Source organism: Siphateles boraxobius, unplaced genomic scaffold (genome assembly GCF_051911475.1).
Source record: "Siphateles boraxobius isolate OS27281-9 unplaced genomic scaffold, OSU_SipBor_1 25, whole genome shotgun sequence".
In the NCBI taxonomy this organism is placed as follows: domain Eukaryota; kingdom Metazoa; phylum Chordata; class Actinopteri; order Cypriniformes; family Leuciscidae; genus Siphateles; species Siphateles boraxobius.
The window spans coordinates 3,029,145-3,038,570 of NW_027508866.1; the positions used below are offsets into that span (position 1 = coordinate 3,029,145).

Genomic DNA, 9,426 nt, shown 5'->3' on the forward strand with positions numbered 1-9,426 from the left:
GAAGTTGTTGATAAAGAAAAGTAAATGCTTTGGCGGGGGCTGAGAGGTGGGGAGGACAACATGGCTAACTCCTCCATAATCAGATTGCCCTTCGGGTGATTTTTGGGCAACTCACTGAGTCTCAGCTCCAGAGAGAACTTCAGCAAGTCTAGTTTCTGACTGACTCATTCAAGCGGGCTTGAGCTTCTGAATGAGCTTTCTTCTCCGTCAGAATGAGCTTTCTTCTCTGTCAACTTCTAAGGGAAAACAATGCCTTTCATACACCAAGAAGAGCACAATTTGTTTTATCACCCAGCTTAAAAAAAGAAAATAAAATCCTGTGGTATCACATGCAATTGCATACAGAGTCAGAGAACCCTTGAACTCATACTAAAGGTGAGAGGGCTCGCCCGGGATTTGAAGCCGGGATCTCTAGCACCCGAAGCGAGAATCATACCACTAGACCAACGAGCCTGCCTGACGCTGGACGGGGCTACTTGCGTACACTTGTACAGTCACTGAACGCTGGCCTCAAACAGAATGAGCAGGGACTAGTTTTAATAAGAGCGTTTGTCGTTAGGGAGCCGTACTCTCTGGCAGGCAGCGATTCAGAGTACATTCTGTGCAGGAAATAAACGCTTGTCATCTGACTGTGTTGTAGTACAGATGAACACAAGCAGTAGTAAGGGTTTCAAAAACATGACAGTTTTGAGTTTGGCTCAGTGCTGCAAAAGGAAGGATCCAACCTTGTTGCTCTAGCTGCTTGGTCTGAAATCCCCGGGCTCGTCCGGGATTTGAACCCGGGACCTCTCGCACCCAAAGCGAGAATCATACCCCTAGACCAACGAGCCTCTTTTACATTAAGTCTTTCGGGAGGGCGCCACAAATTCAGTGAAGCCCATCTCAAAGACGGAACACGACCCGGCGTCGAGATACGAAAGTGTAGCTGTTTGAGCGTTAGAAACCCTTTGAAGCCAAATTACTGATCAAAGGAAAAAGAACTCCAGACAAGGCCCAGTGGCCTAATGGATAAGGCATCAGCCTCGGGAGCTGGAGATTGTGAGTTCAAGTCCCACCTGGGTTGCTTTAATGGGCTATATTTAAGTTGGATGTTCGACAAATTCAAGGATGGTTTGTTCAAAGCAATAATGACCGCAAGATCTGAGTTAGCATAGAACGGACAAACTTCGGATAGCTGTGGTGGGGTTTTGTGTGCGTCAGACTGTCAGTGAATCATTCTTGCCTGCCCGTGCATGTGCCCTTTCAGGCTGAAATTACACAAAGCACTGTGCGCAAGAGGCCCAGTGGCCTAAGGGGAAAAGGCCACTTCTTGCTTTTGCACTGGACCTACGACAAAGGCTTTGCGTACGAAAGCAGAGAGGCAGACTACACACAAAACAGGTGGGAAAGAGTCATGAACTTTAAATTAATCTAGTCATCGAAAAACATCATTGATACGTTTGTTTTGTCCATATAACCAAAATGGCTGTGTAATTGGAGAAAAACACATGGAACAGAAATGGCGGGCTCTAAATGTAAACAGCCGCATATAGGCTATGCCGTAGGCTTGACTTTGAACTAAAAGGCATCAGCCCTCCACCTAGGGAGGCTGTTACTAGGGCGTGCTTGTTGCGCTTGCTCTAAGCCGATGCTGCAAAAAGTCAATGAAAAGTTGTTCAAAGAAACTCCACAGAACAACAAGTATACCCGTGCTTAGCGTTTCTGCAAAATAGCCACGGTAATTCAGTTAAGAGCTATTTAAATTTCTTTGAATTCCACTACAGCATCTACAGACCTGCGAAAAAAGTTCAATTTTGCCAAAGCATCAGCCTCTGATGCTGCAGAACGTGACGTCAAGTACTATGTGGGTTGCAGTAAATGGCCAGACTATGAAGTTGTTGATAAAGAAAAGTAAATGCTTTGGCGGGGGCTGAGAGGTGGGGAGGACAACATGGCTAACTCCTCCATAATCAGATTGCCCTTCGGGTGATTTTTGGGCAACTCACTGAGTCTCAGCTCCAGAGAGAACTTCAGCAAGTCTAGTTTCTGACTGACTCATTCAAGCGGGCTTGAGCTTCTGAATGAGCTTTCTTCTCCGTCAGAATGAGCTTTCTTCTCTGTCAACTTCTAAGGGAAAACAATGCCTTTCATACACCAAGAAGAGCACAATTTGTTTTATCACCCAGCTTAAAAAAAGAAAAAAAAAATCCTGTGGTATCACATGCAATTGCATACAGAGTCAGAGAACCCTTGAACTCATACTAAAGGTGAGAGGGCTCGTCCAGGATTTGAAGCCGGGATCTCTAGCACCCGAAGCGAGAATCATACCACTAGACCAACGATCCTGCCTGACGCTGGATGGGGCTACTTGCGTACACTTGTACAGTCACCGAACGCTGGCCTCAAACAGAATGAGCAGGGACTAGTTTTAATAAGAGCGTTTGTCGTTAGGGAGCCGTACTCTCTGGCAGGCAGCGATTCAGAGTACATTCTGTGCAGGAAATAAACGCTTGTCATCTGACTGGCTGCTTGTTCTGAAACTGCTGGGCTCGTCCGGGATTAGGCAGGCAGACTACACACAAAACAGGTGGGAAAGAGTCATGAACTTTAAATTAATCTAGTCATCGAAAAACATCATTGATACGTTTGTTTTGTCCATATAACCAAAATGGCTGTGTAATTGGAGAAAAACACATGGAACAGAAATGGCGGGCTCTAAATGTAAACAGCCGCATATAGGCTATGCCGTAGACTTGACTTTAAAACTAAAAGGCATCAGCCCTCCACCTAGGGAGGCTGTTACTAGGGCGTGCTTGTTGCGCTTGCTCTAAGCCGATGCTGCAAAAAGTCAATGAAAAGTTGTTCAAAGAAACTCCACAGAACAACAAGTATACCTGTGCTTAGCGTTTCTGCAAAAGAGCCACGGTAATTCAGTTAAGAGCTATTTAAAATGCTTTGAATCCCACTACAGCATCTACAGACCTGCGAAAAAAGTTCAATTTTGCCAAAGCATCAGCCTCTGATGCTGCAGAACGTGACGTCAAGTACTATGTGGGTTGCAGTAAATGGCCAGACTATGAAGTTGTTGATAAAGAAAAGTAAATGCTTTGGCGGGGGCTGAGAGGTGGGGAGGACAACATGGCTAACTCCTCCATAATCAGATTGCCCTTCGGGTGATTTTTGGGCAACTCACTGAGTCTCAGCTCCAGAGAGAACTTCAGCAAGTCTAGTTTCTGACTGACTCATTCAAGCGGGCTTGAGCTTCTGAATGAGCTTTCTTCTCCGTCAGAATGAGCTTTCTTCTCTGTCAACTTCTAAGGGAAAACAATGCCTTTCATACACCAAGAAGAGCACAATTTGTTTTATCACCCAGCTTAAAAAAAGAAAAAAAAAATCCTGTGGTATCACATGCAATTGCATAGAGAGTCAGAGAACCCTTGAACTCATACTAAAGGTGAGAGGGCTCGTCCAGGATTTGAAGCCGGGATCTCTAGCACCCGAAGCGAGAATCATACCACTAGACCAACGATCCTGCCTGACGCTGGATGGGGCTACTTGCGTACACTTGTACAGTCACCGAACGCTGGCCTCAAACAGAATGAGCAGGGACTAGTTTTAATAAGAGCGTTTGTCGTTAGGGAGCCGTACTCTCTGGCAGGCAGCGATTCAGAGTACATTCTGTGCAGGAAATAAACGCTTGTCATCTGACTGGCTGCTTGTTCTGAAACTGCTGGGCTCGTCCGGGATTTGAACCCGGGACCTCTCGCACCCGAAGCGAGAATCATACCCCTAGACCAACGAGCCTGACTGACAATAGATTCGGCTACTTGCGTACAGTTGTAGAGTCACTGAATGCTGGCCTCTTACAGAATGGGAAGGCACTAGTTTTAATAGAAAGCGTTTGTCGTTAGGGAGCCACACTCCCTGGCAGGCAGCGATTCTGAGTTCGTTCTGTGCAAGGAAATAAGCGCTTGTCATCTGGCTGAATCTTGGCTATGTTGTAGTACAGATGAACACAAGCAGTAGTAAGGGTTTCAAAAACATGACAGTTTTGAGTTTAGCTCAGTGCTGCAAAAGGAAGGATCCAACCTTGTTGCTCTAGCTGCTTGGTCTGAAATCCCCGGGCTCGTCCGGGATTTGAACCCGGGACCTCTCGCACCAAAAGCAAGAATCATACCCCTAGACCAACGAGCCTCTTTTACATTAAGTCTTTCGGGAGGGCGCCACAAATTCAGTGAAGCCCATCTCAAAGACGGAACACGACCTGGCGTCGAGATACGAAAGTGTAGCTGTTTGAGCGTTAGAAACCCCTTGAAGCCAAATTACTGATCAAAGGAAAAAGAACTCCAGACAAGGTCCAGTGGCCTAATGGATAAGGCATCAGCCTCCCGAGCTGGAGATTGTGAGTTCAAGTCCCACCTGGGTCGTCTTTAATGGGCTATATTTAAGTTGGATGTTCGACAAATTCAAGGAAGGTTTGTTCAAAGCAATAATGACCGCAAGATCTGAGTTAGCATAGAACGGACAAACTTCGGATAGCTGTGGTGGGGTTTTGTGTGCGTCAGACTGTCAGTGAATCATTCTTGCCTGCCCGTGCATGTGCCCTTTCAGGCTGAAATTACACAAAGCACTGTGCGCAAGAGGCCCAGTGGCCTAAGGGGAAAAGGCCACTTCTTGCTTTTGCACTGGACCTACGACGAAGGCTTTGCGTACGAAAGCAGAGAGGCAGACTACACACAAAACAGGTGGGAAAGAGTCATGAACTTTAAATTAATCTAGTCATCGAAAAACATCATTGATACGTTTGTTTTGTCCATATAACCAAAATGGCTGTGTAATTGGAGAAAAACACATGGAACAGAAATGGCGGGCTCTAAATGTAAACAGCCGCATATAGGCTATGCCGTAGGCTTGACTTTGAACTAAAAGGCATCAGCCTCCCACCTAGGGAGGCTGTTACTAGGGCGTGCTTGTTGCGCTTGCTCTAAGCCGATGCTGCAAAAAGTCAATGAAAAGTTGTTCAAAGAAACTCCACAGAACAACAAGTATACCCGTGCTTAGCGTTTCTGCAAAAGAGCCACGGTAATTCAGTTAAGAGCGATTTAAAATGCTTTGAATCCCACTACAGCATCTACAGACCTGCGAAAAAAGTTCAATTTTGCCAAAGCATCAGCCTCTGATGCTGCAGAACGTGACGTCAAGTACTATGTGGGTTGCAGTAAATGGCCAGACTATGAAGTTGTTGATAAAGAAAAGTAAATGCTTTGGCGGGGGCTGAGAGGTGGGGAGGACAACATGGCTAACTTATCCATAATCAGATTGCCCTTCGGGTGATTTTTGGGCAACTCACTGAGTCTCAGCTCCAGAGAGAACTTCAGCAAGTCTAGCTTCTGACTGGACTCATTCAAGCGGGCTTGAGCTTCTGAATGAGCTTTCTTCTCCGTCAGAATGAGCTTTCTTCTCTGTCAACTTCTAAGGGAAAACAATGCCTTTCATACACCAAGAAGAGCACAATTTGTTTTATCACCCAGCTTAAAAAAAGAAAAAGAAAATCCTGTGGTATCACATGCAATTGCATACAGAGTCAGAGAACCCTTGAACTCATACTAAAGGTGAGAGGGCTCGTCCGGGAAAAGGCCACTTCTTGCTTTTGCACTGGACCTACGACGAAGGCTTTGCGTACGAAAGCAGAGAGGCAGACTACACACAAAACAGGTGGGAAAGAGTCGTGAACTTTAAATTAATCTAGTCTTCGAAAAACATCATTGATACGTTTGTTTTGTCCACATAACCAAAATGGCTGTGTAATTGGAGAAAAATACATGGAACAGAAATCCCACTACAGCATCTACAGACCTGCGAAAAAAGTTCAATTTTGCCAAAGCATCAGCCTCTGATGCTGCAGAACGTGACGTCAAGTACTATGTGGGTTGCAGTAAATGGCCAGATTATGAAGTTGTTGATAAAGAAAAATAAATGCTTTGGCGGGGGCTGAGAGGTGGGGAGGACAACATGGCTAACTCCTCCATAATCAGATTGCCCTTCGGGTGATTTTTGGGCAACTCACTGAGTCTCAGCTCCAGAGAGAACTTCAGCAAGTCTAGTTTCTGACTGACTCATTCAAGCGGGCTTGAGCTTCTGAATGAGCTTTCTTCTCCGTCAGAATGAGCTTTCTTCTCTGTCAACTTCTAAGGGAAAACAATGCCTTTCATACACCAAGAAGAGCACAATTTGTTTTATCACCCAGCTTAAAAAAAGAAAAAAAAAATCCTGTGGTATCACATGCAATTGCATACAGAGTCAGAGAACCCTTGAACTCATACTAAAGGTGAGAGGGCTCGTCCGGGATTTGAAGCCGGGCTCTCTAGCACCCGAAGCGAGAATCATACCACTAGACCAACGAGCCTGCCTGACGCTGGATGGGGCTACTTGCGTACACTTGTACAGTCACCGAACGCTGGCCTCAAACAGAATGAGCAGGGACTAGTTTTAATAAGAGCGTTTGTCGTTAGGGAGCCGTACTCTCTGGCAGGCAGCGATTCAGAGTACGTTCTGTGCAGGAAATAAACGCTTGTCATCTGACTGGCTGCTTGTTCTGAAACTGCTGGGCTCGTCCGGGATTTGAACTCGGGACCCTAGGACCCTAGGACAAAACAAACGTATCAATGATGTTTTTCGATGACTAGATTAATTTAAAGTTCATGACTCTTTCCCACCTGTTTTGTGTGTAGTCTTCCTCTCTGCTTTCGTAGATTCGGCTACTTGCGTACACTTGTAGAGTCACTGAATGCTGGCCTCTTACAGAATGGGAAGGCACTAGTTTTAATAGAAAGCGTTTGTCGTTAGGGAGCCACACTCCCTGGCAGGCAGCGATTCTGAGTTCGTTCTGTGCAATGAAATAAGCGCTTGTCATCTGGCTGAATCTTGGCTATGTTGTAGTACAGATGAACACAAGCAGTAGTAAGGGTTTCAAAAACATGACAATTTTGAGTTTGGCTTAGTGCTGCAAAAGGAAGGATCCAACCTTGTTGCTCTCGCTGCTTGGTCTGAAATCCCCGGGCTCATCCGGGATTTGAACCCGGGACCTCTCGCACCCAAAGCGAGAATCATACCCCTAGACCAACGAGCCTCTTTTACATTAAGTCTTTCGGGAGGGCGCCACAAATTCAGTGAAGCAAATCTCAAAGACGGAACACGACCTGGCGTCGAGATACGAAAGTGTAGCTGTTTAAGCGTTAGAAACCCCTTGAAGCCAAATTACTGATCAAAGGAAAAAAAACTCCAGACAAGGCCCAGTGGCCTAATGGATAAGGCATCAGCCTCCGGAGCTGGAGATTGTGAGTTCAAGTCCCATCTGGGTCGTCTTTAATGGGCTATATTTAAGTTGGATGTTCGACAAATTCAAGGATGGTTTGTTCAAAGCAATAATGACCGCAAGATCTGAGTTAGCATAGAACGGACAAACTTCGGATAGCTGTGGTGGGGTTTTGTGTGCGTCAGACTGTCAGTGAATCATTCTTGCCTGCCCGTGCATGTGCCCTTTCAGGCTGAAATTACACAAAGCACTGTGCGCAAGAGGCCCAGTGGCCTAAGGGGAAAAGGCCACTTCTTGCTTTTGCACTGGACCTACGACGAAGGCTTTGCGTACGAAAGCAGAGAGGCAGACTACACACAAAACAGGTGGGAAAGAGTCATGAACTTTAAATTAATCTAGTCATCGAAAAACATCATTGATACGTTTGTTTTGTCCATATAACCAAAATGGCTGTGTAATTGGAGAAAAACACATGGAACAGAAATGGCGGGCTCTAAATGTAAACAGCCGCATATAGGCTATGCCGTAGGCTTGACTTTGAACTAAAAGGCATCAGCCTCCCACCAAGGAAGGCTGTTACTAAGGCGTGCTTGTTGCGCTTGCTCTAAGCCGATGCTGCAAAAAGTCAATGAAAAGTTGTTCAAAGAAACTCCACAGAACAACAAGTATACCCGTGCTTAGCGTTTCTGCAAAAGAGCCACGGTAATTCAGTTAAGAGCGATTTAAAATGCTTTGAATCCCACTACAGCATCTACAGACCTGCGAAAAAAGTTCAATTTTGCCAAAGCATCAGCCTCTCATGCTGCAGAACGTGACGTCAAGTACTATGTGGGTTCATCGGGAGGGAGAGGCGAAGAATGAAAATAAAACTTAGTAAAGAAAGGAAAAGAAAAGAAACGCGGTGTAAAGCTCCCTAAGGAGCCATGGGACCGGAAACCTCTCACAGGGAAAGTGCTCTCTTAGAAACTTGTCAGTCTCTTATAGAGAGGAGGGGTTCACGCCTGCTTCGCGTATGTGAACCAATCATCTTAGAGCATCTCCAGCGGGAAAAGTTCTTCTTTGTCTTGTCAGGATAATTTAAGATGGTATAACATTTTGTCATTTCTAGCCAGAAAGATTGTACACACAGAACAATACATTTTACTGTAATATCCTATGTATGACTTGTTTAGTCAAAACAAGACGGTCAAACAGGTACCAAGAATGGCCGGAAAGAGTAGAAGAAACATAAAGTTACATTCATATGCAGAATTACACACATTTAATGTTCACTCACATGACTATAAAGCCATAATACCAGCTACTATGACCTAGGAAAGATCAAATTCATGTTTATACATTTCTTAAGTGGTTATACTTATAGAAAATATAAGATTGCAGAGTCTATTCCTCTTTCTTTATCAGAATTCAAGTGGGAGCTGTGATTCCCTTGGAATTCCTTTTGGGGGTCATAAAGTTTTATGACCTAGCAAGAGGGAGAGTTACAGAAGAAGATACTGTTAGGTAATCTTTCTTTAGAAATACACTTAAGATTTGAAGTTACAGACCAGTCTCCGATTACATCTATAGAATAGGACAAAACTAATTAGATATGCATGCATACAGGAAGGTTAGATACAATTCTGTGTTATATACATTAAGGACATTCCTATCCTAAGTTGCACACAAAGGACGTTTGTGTGCGGGTATGTGTGGTGTGTGTGTGTGTGTATCCTTAGGGTATATTGTCCATCCCTGGTGTGCACCACGTGAGGGTTTGAGAACAACGGGGACCTGTTTCTTGATTGCGCAATGCGTCATAAATGGAGTTAATCAATGACCTGCTGGCAGACATTGGGGCACCATTTCACATGATTCAAGGTTTTGTGAATTAAACATATATGTGTTCATATTTGTTCAGTAGTGAAAGGAAAACAGGATTCGGTCAGTCGCTACATATTCCCCCTTTTCGTCGGATGAAGTCCCTGTGTGAACATCATCGGACGACAATCATCACAATGGCCGACTGGCAGGTGAATCCTGATGGTCATGTAGCAGGTGGACCATGGTAGTAGGGTAGCAGGTGGAACCTGATGGTAGGATGGCAGGTGGATCTTAAAGCTGAGGATTCAGCTCGATGAGGTTTGGCGTGG

At 45.1% G+C, this 9,426-nt stretch overlaps 7 non-coding genes across 7 annotated transcripts; 3 read left to right on the forward strand and 4 right to left on the reverse strand.

The window, feature by feature from the left end:
• Window positions 1-758: 758 nt before the first annotated feature.
• trnap-ugg (transfer RNA proline (anticodon UGG)) lies at window positions 759-830 on the reverse strand. The gene has a single exon. It is a non-coding gene; the product is annotated as a tRNA-Pro (tRNA).
• Window positions 831-990: 160 nt separating this feature from the next.
• trnap-cgg (transfer RNA proline (anticodon CGG)) lies at window positions 991-1,063 on the forward strand. Its single transcript has one exon. It is a non-coding gene; the product is annotated as a tRNA-Pro (tRNA).
• Window positions 1,064-3,711: 2,648 nt separating this feature from the next.
• On the reverse strand, window positions 3,712-3,783 carry trnap-cgg (transfer RNA proline (anticodon CGG)). Its single transcript has one exon. It is a non-coding gene; the product is annotated as a tRNA-Pro (tRNA).
• Window positions 3,784-4,101: 318 nt separating this feature from the next.
• trnaq-uug (transfer RNA glutamine (anticodon UUG)) lies at window positions 4,102-4,173 on the reverse strand. Its single transcript has one exon. It is a non-coding gene; the product is annotated as a tRNA-Gln (tRNA).
• Window positions 4,174-4,333: 160 nt separating this feature from the next.
• On the forward strand, window positions 4,334-4,406 carry trnag-ccc (transfer RNA glycine (anticodon CCC)). Its single transcript has one exon. It is a non-coding gene; the product is annotated as a tRNA-Gly (tRNA).
• A 2,630-nt stretch (window positions 4,407-7,036) lies between these two features.
• trnap-ugg (transfer RNA proline (anticodon UGG)) lies at window positions 7,037-7,108 on the reverse strand. The gene has a single exon. It is a non-coding gene; the product is annotated as a tRNA-Pro (tRNA).
• Window positions 7,109-7,268: 160 nt separating this feature from the next.
• On the forward strand, window positions 7,269-7,341 carry trnar-ccg (transfer RNA arginine (anticodon CCG)). The gene has a single exon. It is a non-coding gene; the product is annotated as a tRNA-Arg (tRNA).
• Window positions 7,342-9,426: the final 2,085 nt, after the last annotated feature.